The sequence below is a fragment of the Scyliorhinus torazame genome, chromosome 31, assembly GCF_047496885.1.
Source record: "Scyliorhinus torazame isolate Kashiwa2021f chromosome 31, sScyTor2.1, whole genome shotgun sequence".
Classification (NCBI taxonomy): Eukaryota; Metazoa; Chordata; class Chondrichthyes; order Carcharhiniformes; family Scyliorhinidae; genus Scyliorhinus; species Scyliorhinus torazame.
Window position 1 is genome coordinate 7,846,035 of NC_092737.1, and position 15,975 is coordinate 7,862,009.

The 15,975-nt window shown below is 55.6% G+C and overlaps 1 long non-coding RNA gene across 1 annotated transcript; it reads right to left on the reverse strand.

The window, feature by feature from the left end:
* Window positions 1–453: 453 nt before the first annotated feature.
* Window positions 454–4,144, reverse strand: LOC140404645 (uncharacterized). Its single transcript, XR_011938546.1, has 2 exons — window positions 3,873–4,144; window positions 454–1,398 (listed from the first exon to the last, which is right to left on the reverse strand). It is a non-coding gene; the product is annotated as an uncharacterized lncRNA (long non-coding RNA).
* Window positions 4,145–15,975: the final 11,831 nt, after the last annotated feature.

The window sequence follows — 15,975 nt, forward strand, 5'->3', positions numbered from 1 at the left end:
CAGTGTGTGTGGGACCTGTACCCCACCCCAGTGAGTGTCAGTGTGTATGGAACCCCATACCCCCGTGAGAGTCAGTGTGTGTGGGACCCGTACCCCAGTGAGAGTCAGTGTGTGTGGGACCCGTACCCCAGTGAGAGTCAATGTGTGTGGGACCCGTATCCCAGTGAGATTCAGTGTGTGTGGGACCCGTACCCCAGTGAGAGTCAGTGTGTGTGGGACCCGTATCCCAGTGAGATTCAGTGTGTGTGGGACCCGTAACCCAGTGAGAGTCACTGTGTGTGGGACCCGTATCCCAGTGAGATTCAGTGTGTGTGGGACCCGTAACCCAGTGAGAGTCAGTGTGTGTGGGACCCGTACCCCAGTGAGAGTCAGTGTGTGTGGGACCTGTACCCCAGTGAGAGTCAGTGTGGGGATGGGGGATATGAGCTGTGAATAGGAGGAAATAGAGACCAGTTTTCTCTCAGTGTTGAGCAGTTTATTCGTGTTGGCAGGTCACAGGTCAGTGAAATTGACGCGGGTCAGCAAGATGCTGCAGAGGGACAGCCAGTCAGTCCTTCCAGGCAGTCCCCTATTCCGGCGGGGTTCGATCCAGGGTGAAATGTCAGTGTTTATCGCATTGGGGAGGTAGGTGAGGAGGCACAGGCAACACCATCCTGATACAAAGCTAGAGTCACCAGGTGCAAAGCCATTCCCATCAGCCTCTGCTTCCGTATCCCAGCATGCAGCAGGAGGGGGCAGTGGTGGTCAGTCTGTCCAAAGCCAAGGCCGGTCAGGGGTCAAACAGCAGGCAGGGAGGGGTGCTGGGGGCTGGGCTGCATTTGTAACGCTTTGCAAAGAATTCCCGCTGGACTCCAGATTTCCTCGCAGAGCGACACTATCGCGTTTCACATCAAGCTGCAGAAGTCTGATAAACTGGGGAGAGGTTCGGAGCGAGGAGCCCCCAGTGAGGCTGCGTCCAGGAGAAAGACCACATCGAGCAGAGCAGGGTCTCCTAAGTTCACACCAAGATCCCAGGAGAAGGGAGGAGCTGATGGTATTGCAGTGGGCGGGGGGGGGTCTTCAAGCTCGATGGAATCTTGCCCGAGGCGGGGGGGGGGGGGGGGTGAAGATGCAAGAGGCTCGATCCACATCGCGTAGCCCCGCTCGCACGGGACTCTCTCCATTCCACCAACGCCCCAGTCATCATGTCTATAACCGGAGCAGCTCCTGTCCCCACCCCGGGCTCTCTGCAATATTCCTGGAAATGTCCGTTTGTTGGGAGCCCCTATCCCGTCAGCGAGGCGACCCAGGGTAGGGGTGAGGGCAGTTCAGCCGCTCCCCGTCTTCACTATAGGTGGGACGTTGGTTTCTCCAGCGATTTGCCGAGGAACTGGTCCAGCATGCTGTCCTCGATGTCAACTGAGAGACAACCCAAAATTAATAATCATTAACTCGTCTGGGAGCGTCCATTAATACCCCAACTCCGACCGAAACCCCCCCCCCCCCGATATATCCCAACACCCCCTCCCCAGCTCCGAACAATACCCCCCCCCCCCAATACCATCCCCAGCTCCGAACAATAAACCCCAACACCCCCTCCCCAGCTCCGAACAATACCCCCCCGCCCCAACACCCCCTCCCCAGCTCCGAACAATACCCCCCCCCCCAATACCACCCCCAGCTCCGAACAATAACCTCTCCCTCCAGCTCTGAATGAGAACCCCGCTCTCCCAATACTCCCACCCCTTCCCCCACGTAACCCCTGTCCTCTCCATACCCAGCCGCACGCACTTCCCACATCCATGGGAAATGCCTCAACCCATCAAAGGGTTCCGGCGGCTTCAGGCTATTCAGCTGCAGAAGGCATCGCTATTGGATTCCAACCCCCCCCCTCACACACACACACAATCGCAGGCTTCCTACCCAACCCGGACCCCGCCGCCCACTCTGGACACGTCGCCAAAGCAGGACCTGGATTAACCTCCCCCCCCCCCCCCCCCCCAACACAGATGACCCCATTCCCCAGTTAAACTCCCCCCCCCCCCACATCTGGATTAACCCTCAATCTGGATTAACCCCCTTCCTGAACCAGACTCCCCCAATCCGGTTTAAATCTGAGCCGGATTGACTCTAGATTCCCCCAGATCCAGATTCCCCCTGATTTGGATTATGCCTGATCCGGATTGGACCCGGTTCCCCCTGATCCGGATTGGACCCGGTTCCCCCTGGTCCGGATTGGATCCGGTTCCCCCTGGTCCGGATTGGATCCGGTTCCCCCTGGTCCGGATTGGATCCGGTTCCCCCTGGTCCGGATTGGATCCGGTTCCCCCTGGTCCGGATTGGATCCGGTTCCCCCTGGTCCGGATTGGATCCGGTTCCCCTGATCCGGATTGGATCTGGTTCCCTCGATCCGGATTGGACCCGGTTCCCCCTGATCCGGATTGGATCCGGTTCCCCTGATCTGGACTCCCCCTGATCCGGACTGGATCCGGACTGCCCCTGATCTGGATTGGATCCGGACTCCCCTGATCCGGATTTGACCCGGACTCCCCCTGATCCGGACTCCCCCTGATCCAAATTAACTCCGGACTCCCCCTGATCCGGACTGGATCTGGATTCCCCCTGATCCAGATTGGACCTGGACTCCCCCTGATCCGGACTGGATCGGGATTACCCCTGATCCGGATTGACTCTGGACTCCCCCCCGATCCGGATTGACTCCGGACTCCCCTGATCCGGATTGACTCTGGACTCCCCCGATCCGGATTGGATCCGGACTCCCCCTGATCCGGATTGACTCCGGACTCCGCCGATCCGGATTGGATCCGGACTCCCCCTGATCCGGATTGACTCCGGACCCCCCCGATCCGGATTGACTCCGGTTCCCCCGGTCCGGGTGCCCGGCTCCCCCGATCCGGATTGACTCCGGACTCCCCCGATCCGGATTGACTCCGGTTCCCCCCGATCCGGATTGACTCCGGACTCCCCCTGATCCGGATTGACTCCGGTTCCCCCCCGATCCGGATTGACTCCGGTTCCCCCGGTCCGGGTGCCCGGCTCCCCCGATCCGGATTGACTCCGGACTCCCCCGATCCGGATTGACTCCGGTTCCCCCCCGATCCGGATTGACTCCGGACTCCCCCTGATCCGGATTGACTCCGGACCCCCCCGATCCGAATTGACTCCGGACTCCCCCTGATCCGGATTGACTCCGGGCTCCCCCTGATCCGGATTGACTCCGGTTCCCCCCGATCCGGATTGACTCCGGACTCCCCCTGATCCGGATTGACTCCGGACTCCCCCTGATCCGGATTGACTCCGGACTCCCCCTGATCCGGATTGACTCCGGACTCCCCCTGATCCGGAGTTCCCCCGGTCCGGATTGACCCCGGACTCCCCCCGATCCGGATTGACCCCGGACTCCCCCCGATCCGGATTGACTCCGGATTCCCCCCGATCCGGATTGACTCCGGTTCCCCCGGTCCGGATTGACCCCGGACTCCCCCCGATCCGGATTGACTCCGGATTCCCCCCGATCCGGATTGACTCCGGTTCCCCCCTGATCCGGATTGACTCCGGACTCCCCCTGATCCGGAGTTCCCCCGGTCCGGATTGACCCCGGACTCCCCCCGATCCGGATTGACCCCGGACTCCCCCCGATCCGGATTGACTCCGGATTCCCCCCGATCCGGATTGACTCCGGTTCCCCCGGTCCGGATTGACCCCGGACTCCCCCCGATCCGGATTGACTCCGGATTCCCCCCGATCCGGATTGACTCCGGTTCCCCCCCGGTCCGGATTGACTCCGGACTCCCCCCGATCCGGACTGACTCCGGTTCCCCCCCTGGTCCGGACTGACTCCGGTTCCCCCGGTCCGGGTGCCCGGCTCCCACCTCTCCGGGACCGGCCCAGCTCTCCCAGCTTCGGGGGCCTCCGGGAGCGGCAGCAGAGGCCGAGCGGGTCCCGGGGGCAGTGACTCGGGCCGGGGAGCGGCGGCCGGCCCGGGGCCGCTTGCGGAGCCTCTTCCTGCCGGCCCGGAGCCGCCCTCTGCCCGGCTTCACTCGCGGACATGGCGCCGCCGCCTGGGATCGCACTGTGCCGCCCGGAAAACCGCTTTAAACCCTCCTTAAAGCGGCACCGCCCCTGCCCCATATCCGGTCCATCGACCATAAATCCCTTAAAGCGGCACCGCCCCTGCCCCATATCCGGTCCATCGACCATAAATCCCTTAAAGCGACACCGCCCCTGCCCCATATCCGGTCCATCGACCATAAATCCCTTAAAGCGGCACCGCCCCTGCCCCATATCCGGTCCATCGACCATAAATCCCTTAAAGCGACACCGCCCCTGCCCGATATCCGGTCCATCGACCATAAATCCCTTAAAGCGGCACCGCCCCTGCCTGTTGGAGGGTGACAAGGTAAAATCAAACACTAGTGTTTTGTGCTTAAACAAAGGCGATTACAATGGGATGAGAGAATGTGGTGGTATGTATTAGGGGTCATGTCGGACTGTGAAGCCGTGATGCTATTGGCTGACACATCCCGGGTCCTGGTTGGCTGTTGACCCCTGGCTCCGCCCTGAAGGCGGAGTATAAGAACCCGTGCTTCTCCCCGCAGCTCCATTCTGTTGCTGAACTGGTGGGAACAAGTCACGCTTAATAAAGCCTCATCGACTTCATCTCTACTTGTCTCTCTCTCTCGTAAGTAATTGTGCGCTACGGAGAAGAACTAGCTAAGGTAGACTGGGAGCAAAGACTTCATGGTGAAGCAGTTGAGGAACAGTGGAGAACCTTCCGAGCGATCTTTCACAGTGTTCAGAAAAGGTTCATACCGACAAAAAAGAAAGACGGTAGAAAGGGGAAAAATCGACCGTGGATATCTAAGGAGGTGAGGGAGAGTATCAAATTGAAGGAAAAAACATACAAAGTGGCAAAAATTAGTGGGCGACTAGAGGACTGGGAAGTCTTTAGGGGACAACAGAAAGCTACTAAAAAAGCTATAAAGAAGAGTAAGGTGGACTATGAAAGTAAACTTGCTCAGAACATAAAAGCAGATAGTAACAGCTTCTACAAATAGATAAGACAAAAAAGAGTGGCTAAGGTAAATATTGGTCCTTTGGAAGATGAGAAGGGAGATTTAATAATAGGAGACGGGGAAATGGCTGAGGAGCTGAACAGGTTTTTTGGGTCAGTCTTCACAGTGGAGGACACAAATAACATGCCAGTGACTGATGGAAATAAGGATATGATAGGTGAGGACCTTGAGATGATTGTAATCACTAAGGAGGCAGTATTGGGCAAGCTAATGGGGCTAAAGGTAGACAAGTCTCCTGGCCCTGATGGGATGCATCCCAGAGTGTTAAAAGAGATGGCTAGGGAAATTGTAAACGCACTAGTGATAATTTATCAAAATTCACTAGACTCTGGGGTGGTCCCAGAGGATTGGAAAGTAGCAAACGTGACACCACTGTTTAAAAAAGGAGGTCGGCAGAAAGCGGGTAATTATAGGCCGGTAAGCTTAACTTCGGTTGTAGGGAAAATGCTGGAATCTATCATTAAGGAGGAAATAGCGGGGCACCTGGAGGGAAATTGTCCCATTGGGCAGATGCAGCATGGGTTCACAAAGGGTAGGTCGTGTCTGACTAATTTGGTAGAATTTTTTGAGGACGTTACCAGTGCAGTAGATAACGGGGAGCCAATGGATGTGGTATATCTGGATTTCCAGAAAGCTTTTGACAAGGTGCCACACAAAAGGTTGCTGCATAAACTAAAGATGCATGGCATTGAGGGTAAAGTGGTAGCATGGGTAGAGGATTGGTTAACTAACAGAAAGCAGAGAGTGGGGATAAATGGGTGTTTCTCTGGTTGGCAACCTGTAACTAGTGGGGTCCCTCAAGGATCAGTGTTGGGCCCGCAGTTGTTCACAATTTACATAGATGATTTGGAGTTGGGGACCAAGTGCAATGTGGCAAAGTTTGCAGACGACACTAAGGTGAGTGGTAAAGCAAAAAGTGCAGAGGATACCGGAAGTCTGCAGAAGGATTTGGATAGGTTAGGTGAATGGGCTAGGGTCTGGCAGATGGAATTCAATGTTGCCAAGTGTGAGGCTATCCATTTTGGGAGGAATAACAGCAGAATGGATTATTATTTAAACGGTAAGGTGTTAAAACATGCTGTTGTGCAGAGGGACCTGGGTGTGCTGGTGCACGAGTCGCAAAAAGTTGGTGGGCAGGTGCAACAGGTGATTAAGAAGGCTAATCGAGTTTTGTCTTTCGTTGCTAGAGGGATGGAGTTCAAGACTAGGGCGGTTATGCTGCAATTGTATAGGGTGTTGGTGAGGCCGCATCTGGAGTATTGTGTTCAGTTTTGGTCTCCTTACCTGAGAAAGGACATATTGGCACTGGAGGGAGTGCAGAGGAGATTCACTAGGTTGATCCCAGAGTTGAGGGGATTAGATTATGACGAGAGGTTGAGTAGACTGGGACTGTACTCATTGGAGTTTAGACGGATGCGGGGGGACCTGATTGAGACATATAAAATTATGAAGGGAATAGATAGGATAGATGTGGGCAGGTTGTTTCCACTGGTCGGGGGAAGCAGAACTAGGGGGCATAGCCTCAAAATAAGGGGAAGTAGATTTAGGACGGAGTGTAGGAGGAACTTCTTCACCCAAAGGGTTGTGAATCTCTGGAATTCCTTGCCCAGTGAAGCAGTTGAGGCTCCTTCTTTAAACGTTTTTAAGAAAAAGATAGATACCTTTCTAAAGAATAAAGGGATTCAGGGATATGGTGTACGGGGCGGAGAGTGGAGCTGAGTCCACAAAGATCAGCCATGATCTCATTAAATGGCGGAGCAGGCTCGAGGGGCCAGATGGCCGACTCCTGTTCCTAGTTCTTATGTTCTTATGTTCTGATATCTGGTCCATCGACCATATATCCCGAAAGCGGCACCGCACCTATCTGATATCCGTCCATTGACCATAGGTCCCTGAAAGCAGCACCGCCCCTGCCCGATATCCGGTCCATCGACCATATCCAATCCATTGACAGTAAATCACTTAAAGCAAGATTTTCCCTGCCCGATATCCAATCCACTGACGGTAAATCGCTTAAGGCAAGATCGCCCTTGTCCGATATCCAGTCCATTGACAGTAAATCACTTAAAGATAGATTGTTCCTGCCCAATATCTCACTTAACGTGAGATCGTCCCTGTCCGATATCCAGTGCATTGACAGTAAATCACTTAAAGTGAGATCATCCCTGCCCACTATCTGATCTATTAAAAAAAATTTTTTTTTAGAGTACCCAATTTTTTCCCCCCCCAATTAAGGGGCAGTGTAGCCTGGCCAATCCACCTACCCTGCACATCTTGGGGTTGTGGGGGCGAAACCCACGCAGGCACGGGGAGAATGTGCAAACTCCACACGGACAGTGACCCAGAGCCAGGATCGAACCTGGGACCTCGGTGCTGTGAGGCAGCAGTGCTAACCACTGTGCCACCTGCCGGCTCAGATATATTTTTTTTGCAAGAAAATATTTTATTGAGGCATTTATAATTTTAACAATTTTGCACATCAAATTTCAACAAAAACACAACACAGCAATATACCCAACAAACCTGGGACACAAACTCCCAGCCAATATGGCTGACACAAACCGTGCCAACCCTCCCCAATCACCCCTTCGCCGGTTCCCCTGCCCTTACTCGTCTCTCCCATGCCTCACCCCCACCCCACCCCACTTGCTGACAGCTACACTTTTCTCGAGGAAGTCGATGGACGGCTACCATCTCCGAGCAAACCCCTGCAATTAACCCCTCAAGTCTGCAAAACCCCGCCATGTTGCTAACCCACACCCCCGACTTCGGGGGGCCCCCCGATTCCCTCCACCCGAGCAAGATCCGTCTCCAGGCCACCAGGGAGGCAAAGGCCAGGACGTCGGCCTCTCTTGCCCCCTGGGCTCCCGGGTCTTCCGACACCCTGAAGATCGGCACCACCCTCCCGTGTAAGGCCTCTGACATGACGTCAGCGAACTCCTGCCAGAAACCCCTCAGTCTCGGACATGCCCAAAACATATGGACATGATTCGCAGGACACTCCGCACAGCGCCCACACCTATCCTCCACCCCCTCAAAGAACCTGCTCATCCGGGCCACAGTCATGTGAGCCCTGTGGACCACCTTAAATTGTATCAGGCTGAGCCTGGCACACGATGAGGATTCGTTAACTCTCCTCGGGGCCTCCTCCCACAATCCGGCCTCCGACACCCCACCCAGCTCTTTCTCCCGCTTTCTCTTCGCCTCCCCTATCGGGGCTCCCTCCCGCTCCATCAGCTCCTTCTAGATCTCGGAGACCTTCCCCTCTCCTGCTCCTGTTCTCGACACCTCCTTATCCCGCAGTCCCCAGTGCGGGAAGGTCAAAACCTGGCTCCGCACGAAATCCCTCACCTGTGAATACAGGAACCCATTCTCACCCAGCAACTCAAACCCCTCCTCCAACTCCTCCAGACTCAGGACACCTTCATCAATAAAGGTTTCTCGATCCCTGCCCGCTGCCTCCTCCGAAACCCCCATCCAGCCCCCTCTGGAGCAAATTGCTGGGTATCACATATCGGTGCCCACTCCGCCACCCCCTCTAACCCCATGTGGGGCTGGTTTAGCACACAGGGCTAAATCGCTGGCTTTGAAAGCAGACCAAGGCAGGCCAGCAGCTCGGTTCAATTCCCGTACCAGCCTCCCCGAACAGGCGCCGGAATGAGGCGACTAGGGGCTTTTCACAGTAACTTCATTTGAAGCCTACTTGTGACAATAAGCGATTTTCATTCCGTGTGCTGCCTCCACTGTCCCCACACCCTCAGGGTCGCCACCACTACCGAGCACGTGGAGTACCGAGCTGGCGAGAACGGCAGAGGTTAACAGTGCCCCCAAACGGGCAGCACGGCGGAGGGCAGCACAGTGGTTAGCACCGCAGTCTCACGGCGCCGAGGTCCCAGGTTCGATCCCCAGCCCCGGGTCACTGTCCGTGTGGAGTTTGCACATTCTCCCCGTGTCTGCGAGGGTCTCGCCCCCACAACCCAAAAGATGTGCAGGGCAGGTGGATTGGCCACGCTAAATTGCCCCTTAATTGGAAAAAATGAACTGGGTACTCTAAATTTATAAAATAAAATAAAATCAATGCCTCCAAACTTGGTAAGAAGTCTTATAACACCAGGTTAAAGTGCAACAGGTTTGTTTCGATGTCACTAGCTTTCGGAGCTCTGCTCCTTCCCCAGGTGAGATACTTTTGTGTCCTTACAAGGGGCCGCCTCCACCCGTTCCCACACCGACCCGTCCCCCACTTCCTGACCATCGCAATGTTTGCCGTCCAGTAGTTGTTAATAAAATTGGGGAGGTCCAGCCCCTCCCTCCCCAGGTTTATTTAAACCCCTTACAGCAAGACTGGCAGGATCGATCTGCTGGTTTCCCCCAGCATTCTCTGCTCTCGTCGCTGAGGGGTCATTTCTCAGCCAACACCTCCACCTGGTGGCAAACGCTGAGAGCTGCAGGCATCCTTTTTCCAGTTGCTCGGCCAGCGGGGCAGGGAAGGGTCCAATTCAGGGCCGGGAAGGGTCCAATTCAGGGCCCAGGGGGTGAGGTCGGGGGTGGGAGCATCTGCATATTAAAGCAGGTCTGGGTCACTGTGACGTTTATTCCTGTGGGATCCTCCAGTGCACAAATGGGCCGAGTCACAACCCTGACTGCCCGGGCGTTTGGCTTCCTTCCACATAAGCAGTATCCTTCGCCGGGCTACTAGGGACGCAAAGGCCAAAACATCAGCCTCTCTTGCCTCCTGCACTCCCGGCTCTTCTGCAACCCCAAATATAGCCAACCCCCAGCCTGGCTCGACGCGGACCCCCACCACCTTCGAAAGCACCTTCGCCACCCCCACCCAGAAGCCCTGCAGTGCCGGGCATGACCAAAACATGTGGGTGTGGTTTGCTGGGCTTCTCGAGCGTCTCCCACACCTATCCTCTACCCCGGAAAATTTACTGAGCCTTGCTCCGGTCATATATGCCCTGTGCAAAACCTTAAATTGTATCAGGCTATGCCTGGCGCACGAGGACGACGGGTTTACCCTACGTAGGGCATCTGCCCACAGCCCCTCTTCAATCTCTTCCCCCAGCTCTTCTTCCCATTTTCCCTTCAGCTCATCCACCATGATCTCCCCCTCGTCCCTCATTTCCCTATATATATCTGACACCCTACCATCCCCCACCCATGTCTTTGAGATCACTCTATCCTGAATCTCCTGAGTCGGGAGCTGCGGGAATTCCCTCACCTGTTGCCTCGCAAAAGCCCTCAGTTGCATGTATCGAAATTCATTCCCTTGGGGCAACCCATATTTTTCCGTCAGCGCTCCCAGACTCGCAAATGTCCCGTCCAAGAACAGATCCCTCAGTTGCACAATCCCAGCTCTCTGCCATGCTCCAAATCCCCCATCTATTCTCCCCGGAACAAACCTATGGTTATTTCTTATCGGGGACCGCACCGAGGCTCCCGTCCTTCCCCTATGCCGTCTCCACTGCCCCCAAATTTTCAAAGTCGCCACCACCACCGGGCTTGTGGTGTATTTCTTCGGTGAGAACGGCAGCGGTGCCGTCACCAGTGCTTGTAGGCTAGTCCCCCTGCAGGACGCCCTCTCCAATCTCTTCCACGCCGCTCCCTCCTCTTCTCCCATCCACTTACACACCATTGAAATATTGGCGGCCCAATAGTGCTCACTTAAGCTCGGTAGTGCCAGTCCCCCCTATCCCTGCTACGCTGCAAAAGCCCCCTCCTCACTCTCGGGGTCTCCCCGGCCCACACAAAACTCATAACGCTTTTCTCGATCTTCTTGAAAAAAGCCTTCGTGACCATCACCGGGAGGCACTGAAACACAAAAAGGAATCTCGGGAGGACTACCATTTTGACCGACTGCACCCTACCCGCCAGTGACAGGGACACCATGTCCCATCTCTTAAAATCCTTCTCCATCTGTTCCACCAATCGTGTTAAATTAAGCCTATGTAAGGTTCCCCAACTCCTGGCTATCTGGATCCCCAAGTACTGGAAATCCCTTGTTACCCTCCTCAGCGGTAAATCCTCTATTCCCCTGCTCTGCTCCCCCGGATGCACCACAAACAACTCACTCTTCCCCATGTTCAATTTGTACCCCGAAAATTCCCCAAACTCCCTGAGTGTCCACATTATCTCAGGCATCCCCTCCACTGGGTCCGCAACATACAGCATTAAATCATCTGCATACAATGATACCCGGTGTTCTTCTCCTCCCCTGAGTACTCCCCTCCACTTCCTGGAGCCCCTCAGTGCTATGGCCAGGGGCTCAATCGCCAATGCAAACAGTAACGGAGACAGGGGACACCCCTGCCTCGTCCCTCTATAAAGACGGAAGTAGTCAGACCTCTGCCTGTTCGTGACCACACTCGCCACCGTGGCCCTGTACAGCAGCTGTACCCATCCAATAAACCCTTCACCGAAACCAAATCTCCTCAACACTTCCCACAGGTAGTCCCACTCCACTCTGTCAAATGCTTTCTCGGCGTCCATCGCCACCACTATCTCCGCCTCCCCCTCTGGTGGGGGCATCATCATCACCCCTAGCAGCCTCCGTATGTTCGTGTTCAGCTGTCTCCCCTTAACAAACCCAGTTTGATCCTCATGGACCACCCCTGGGACACAGTCCTCTATCCTCGTCGCCATCACCTTGGCCAGGAGCTTAGCATCCACGTTTAAAAGGGAAATGGGCCTGTAGGACCCACACTGCAGCGGGTCTTTATCCTTCTTCAAAAGTAACGATATTGTCGCCTCCGACATAGTCGGGGGCAACTTCCCCCTTTCCCTGGCCTCATTAAAGGTTCTCGTCAAAAGCGGGGCCAGTAGGTCTATATATTTCCTATAAAATTCCACCGGGAACCCACCCGGTCCCGGGGCCTTCCCCGCCTGCATGCTCCCAATCCCCTTTACCACCTCCTCCACATCAATCTGTGCTCCCAGTCCCGCCCTCTCCTGCTCCTCCACCTTCGGGAATTCCAGCTGATCCAGGAAATGCATCACTCCCTCCTTCCCTTCCGGGGGCTGAGCCTTATACAACCTCATAGAATGTTTTAAACACCCCATTCACTCTCTCTGCTCCCCGTTCCATCTCTCCCTCCTCATCCCTCACCCCACCTATCTCCCTCGCCGCTCCCCTCTTCCTCAATTGTTGGGCCAGTAACCGACTCGCCTTCTCTCCATACTCATACTGCACTCCCTGTGCCCTCCTCCACTGTGCCTCTGCCTTACCCGTGGTCAGCAGGTCAAATTCCACATGTAACCTTTGTCTTTCCCTGTACAGTCCCTCCTCCGGTGCCTCTGCATATTGCCTGTCCACCCTCAGAAGTTCTCTCAGCAATCGCTCCCTTTCTTTACTCTCTCGCTTCCCTTTATGTGCCCTTATGGATATCAGTTCCCCTCTGACCACCGCCTTCAACGCCTCCCAGACCACTCCCACCTGAACCTCTCTGTTGTCATTAAGCTCCAAGTACCTTTCGATACACCCCCTCACCCTTAGACATACCCCCTCATCCGCCAATAAGCCCATATCCATTCTCCAGAGTGGGTGCTGTTCTTTTTCCTCTCCTACCTCCAGATCTACCCAATGTGGAGCGTGGTCCGAGATGGCTATGGCCGTATACTCCGTCCCTGTCACCTTCGGAATCAACGCCCTTCCCAGGACAAAAAAGTCTATCCGTAAATATACCTTGTGAACATGGGAGAAAAATGAGAACTCCTTACTCCGAGGTCTAATAAATCTCCAAGGGTCTACTCCTCCCATCTGCTCCATGAAGTCCTTAAGCACCTTGGCCGCTGCCGGCCTCCTCCCGGTCCTGGACCTCGACCGGTCCAGCCCTGGATCAAGCACTGTATTGAAATCTCCCCCCATTACCAACTTTCCCGCCTCCAGGTCCGGGATACGCCCCAACATACGCCTCATGAAGTTTTCATCATCCCAGTTCGGGGCGTACACGTTCACCAGAACCACCGCCTCCCCTTGCAGTCTGCCACTCACCATCACGTATCTGCCCCCACTATCCGCCACTATGGTCTTTGCCTCAAACAGTACCCGTTTCCCCACTAAGATAGCCACCCCCCTATTCTTCGCATCTAGCCCCAAATGAAAGACCTGCCCCACCCATCCTTTACGTAGTCTGACCTGATCTGTCAATTTCAGGTGCGTCTCCTGCAACATAACCACATCTGCCTTTAATTTCTTTAGGTGTGCGAGTACCCGTGCCCTTTTAATCGGCCCGTTCAGCCCTCTCACGTTCCACGTGATCAGCCGGGTTGGGGGGCTCTTTACCCCCCCCTTTGTCGACTAGCCATCCCCTTTTTTACCCCAGCTCCCCACCCGGTTCCCACGTACCCGTATATCCCACCGACGGTGCCCCCCCGCCTCGACCACCCCGCCCCATAACAGCTCCCCCTTCCCCTTAGCAGCAGCAACCCAGTTAGCTCCCTCCCCCCCCCTCCCCCAGAACCCCCTCTAGTGTAATTACACCCCCCATGTTGCTCCCAGAAGTCAGCGAACTCTGGCTGACCTCGGCTTCCCCGTTTGCCCTCAGCCTCTCACTGTGCGAGGCCCCCCCCTTCCTGCGTCCCTGTTCCCGCCATAATTACCATAGCGCGGGAACAAAGCCCGCGTTTCCCACTCAGCCCCGCTTTCCTACCCACCGACGCCCGCAGTTCCTCATACTCCCCCCCCCCCCAAAACGAGGGGAAGAGAGAAAATTTACAGGATTAAGAGTTAACAATTGAAAAATCATCCCCCCCCCACTTCCTCGTCCCACATAGTCACCCCACCACTTTGCCCCAGAAGCTCTTTCTCTCGCCAGACTATTCCAGCTTCTCGTCCACTATGAATGTCCACGCCTCTGCTGCCGTCTCAAAGTAGTGGTGCTTCCCTTGGTGTGTGACCCACAGTCTCGCCGGCTGCAACATTCCAAATTTAACCTTTTTGTGAAGCACCGCCTTAGCCCGATTGAAACTTGCCCTCCTTCTCGCCACCTCCGCACTCCAATCCTGGTATACGTGGATCACCGCGTTCTCCCACCTGCAGCTCCGAGTTTTCTTCGCCCATCTGAGGACCGTCTCTCTGTCATTGTAGCGGAGAAACCTCACCACTATGGCTCGAGGTATTTCTCCTGCCCTTGGTCTTCGCGCCATAACTCGATAAGCTCCCTCCACCTCCAGAGGGCCCGTCGGGGCCTCCGATCCCATTAGCAAGTGAAGCATCGTGCTCACATATGCCCCGACGTCCGCCCCCTCGGGAAGACCCAAGACTCTTAGATTCTTCCTCCTCGAATTATTCTCCAGGGCTTCCAACCTCTCCACGCACCTCTTGTGCTGCGCCTCGTGCGTCTCTGTCTTCACCACCAGGCCCTGAATTTCATCTTCATTTTCAGCAGCCTTTGCCTTCACGACCCGAAGCTCCTGTTCCTGGGTCCTCTGCGCCTCCTTTAGCCCTTCAATCGCCTGTAACATCGGGGCTAACACCTCCTTCAGCTCCTTCTTCAGCTCTTCCACACAGCACCGCAGGAACTCTTGTTGCTCCGGGCCCCATAGCAAACGGCCACCTTCCGACGCCATCTTGCTTAGAGCTTCCCTTCCTTGCCGCTGCTCCTGAGGCTCCTCCGCAATCCGGCCGCTATCCTCTCCTTTTTCCATCAATATCCGGGGGGATTCCCTTCTATTTCACCGCAGTGATTTTGGCCGTTTAAAATTGCCGTTGGGGCTCTTATCAAGAGCCCAAAAGTCCGTTCCAACGGGAGCTGCCGAAATATGCGACTCAGCTGGTCATCACCGCACCCGGAAGTCTCACCTTTAATGCATCTTGACCAACCATTCCAGAATCAGCCATTTAAAAAGGTTCAGAAAGCGAGGCGCTGGGATCACTGACCCCTCTGCCCGTTTCGGGTTGGGGGGTTCAGTTGACCCCCCCCCTCCCCCTCCCGCGATTCACGACAAACCCCTGCAGCCCAGTTCAATTCTCCCTCTGCCCAACAAGGGTCGATTCCGGCTGGGTCCCTGCTCTGATCGTCACTCGCTGTTTGCGCGATTTTGCAACCTGTCTTCATGATGGTTTTCAACCCCCCACCGAACACCCAGAAATACACCGGCAACTCGTCAGCCTCAGTTTGGTGCCGGCCTCCATCCTGCATTAATCCAGTCACCCTGATCACACGGAGCAGACCCCGAGCTCCAATCACCAAAACTCACCTTCACAGGTCAGTGCATCCACTAATGCGCCTGGCTACACAACGTGGTAGCGTGGCCGGGGAGTGTGTCAGTATTTACAGGGGGTCCCGGGGAGTGTGTCAGTATTTACAGGGGGTCCCCGGGGGAGTGTGTCAGTATTTACAGGGTGTCCCGGGGAGTGTCAGTATTTACAGGGGGTCCCCGGGGAGTGTGTCAGTATTTACAGGGGGCCCCCGGGGAGTGTGTCAGTGTTCACAGGGGGGCCCCGGGGAGTGTGTCAGTGTTTACAGGGGGGCCCCGAGGAGTGTGTCAGTATTTAGAGGGGGTCCCCGGGGAGTGTGTCAGTATTTACAGGGGGTCCCCGGGGAGTGTGTCAGTATTTACAGTGGGCCCCGGGGAGTGTCAGTATTTACAGGGGGTCCCCAGGGAGTGTGTCGATATTTACAGGGGGGCCCCGGGGAGTGTCAGTATTTACAGGGGGGGTCCCCGGGGAGAGTCAGTATTTACAGGGGATCCCCGGGGAGTGTGTCAGTATTTACTGGGGGTCCCCGGGTAGTGTGTCAGTATTTATAGGGGGTCCCTGGGGAGTGTGTCAGTATTTACAGGGGGTCCCTGGGGAGTGTGTCAGTATTTACAGGGGGGCCCCAGGGAGCGTGTCAGTATTTACAAGGGGTCCCGGGGAGTGTGTCAGTATTTACAGGGGATCCCCGGGGGAGTGTGTCAG